Source organism: Carya illinoinensis, chromosome 3 (genome assembly GCF_018687715.1).
Source record: "Carya illinoinensis cultivar Pawnee chromosome 3, C.illinoinensisPawnee_v1, whole genome shotgun sequence".
Taxonomy (NCBI): Eukaryota; Viridiplantae; Streptophyta; class Magnoliopsida; order Fagales; family Juglandaceae; genus Carya; species Carya illinoinensis.
The window spans coordinates 17385448-17386928 of record NC_056754.1 but is presented as its reverse complement, the minus strand read 5'-3'; the positions used below and the strand labels follow the sequence as shown (position 1 = coordinate 17386928).

Here is a 1481-nt window from a genome sequence, read left to right as displayed (position 1 = left end):
TTGAAAAAGTTGTAATAATTAGATAAAAAAAATTAAAAATTTGAAATTAAAAAAATATTTTATATTTGAATAATATTTTGGAAAGTAAATATCCGAGAATAATTGAAAATGTTGCAACAAAATCTTGTTTATTTTTTTAGATGAGATGAGTTAAGATAAAAGTTTAAAGTTGAATAAAATATTGTTAGAATATATTTTTTTAATACTATTTTTGTTTTGGGATTTGAAAATGTTACATTTTTTATTTTAGTTTGTGTAACAATTTAAAAAACTTACAATAATTAAATAAGATGAGATGGGAATAATTGTGAAAACAAGCATATGACTGCGGTAGTAAAATATTAGAGAGGCCAGGAGCAGAGAGAGAGAGAGAGAGAGAGTCTAGGGAGAAGTCATGTGGTAGACCAGACAAGTGACAAGTAGCAACTTCCTTGCCTCTCCCCCTCATTTTTCAAGTATATTTAGTGAGAAGATACCAAGATAGGCCAACCCATGCTCTTGAGGATTGAGCTTAATGCTACGAATGAGGAGACAGGCCAACAGAAATCACTTCAAAGTACATATATAAAACATTGGATGGGATTAGTTCAATTACAGAATATTGCACCAGGTAGATTCCAAGATCATGTCGGTTCTGTCTTCTTCTTAAGAGCCTCGTACATAGTAGAATTAGTGTAAGCCTGTTTTCACACCATTCACTACAGGGTTCAAAGTCAGTACCATGAGATTTTCAAAACGCTCTCTCTTTCTCTTTTTGGTTCTCTTTTACTGTTTGATATTTCTTGTTCAAGGGGAACCAAAGGCCAACAGATTGGCGGTGGGCTCCGCAGGGACTTCTGCAAATGTAGTGAGCTCTCTCTCTCTCTCTCTCTCTCTCTCTCTCTCTCTCTCTCTCTATCTCTCTCTCGCGTTTCAGTTGTTAACGACACTTTGATCATGGGTATGATGCAGGGAAGAGTTGGGTGTAGCATGGAAGTTGTCGAGTGCAAACAAGGAAATGAGGGGCCAGAAGATCAGAGTGTTTTTGAGAATGAGGATTATATCTACAGCAACTCTCTTCCTTAGATAAAACACCTCCTTTTAATGTAAATTGCTTTGAATGGATCATTCTGTAGCGTGTACTCCATTCTTGTCTGTCTTTGTTTTTACTTAGATTTGAGTAGTGCTGTCAATTGATTAAGACAATTAATCATATTTAAACTTGGTGTGAGCTTATGTCTACAGTGGAGTCTATTGAAAAATAGTCAATTCCTAATACACTAATACTCACTTCCTTAATCAATAAGCAAAAAAAAAGAAATTAAAAATAAATAAATGCATAAACATTGAGCGGTCAAAATGAGGGGGCAAGAGAAAGGCATAGTAGTATTATTCTTCTATATATACCCACCAAAGCATGACATCTGAAGAAGCGTATCCTGCTCCGATCACTCATCAAATGGGGTGATCTTGCGTAGAAAGTGATTATATAACTTTGTAGT

General features: G+C 34.7%; 1 long non-coding RNA gene across 1 annotated transcript; it reads left to right on the top strand.

Annotated features, from left to right (window-relative positions):
- Nucleotides 1-363: 363 nt before the first annotated feature.
- Nucleotides 364-1210, top strand: LOC122303043. The gene is made up of 2 exons (XR_006240591.1): nucleotides 364-844; nucleotides 952-1210. It is a non-coding gene; the product is annotated as an uncharacterized LOC122303043 (long non-coding RNA).
- The last annotated feature ends 271 nt before the right edge of the window (nucleotides 1211-1481 follow it).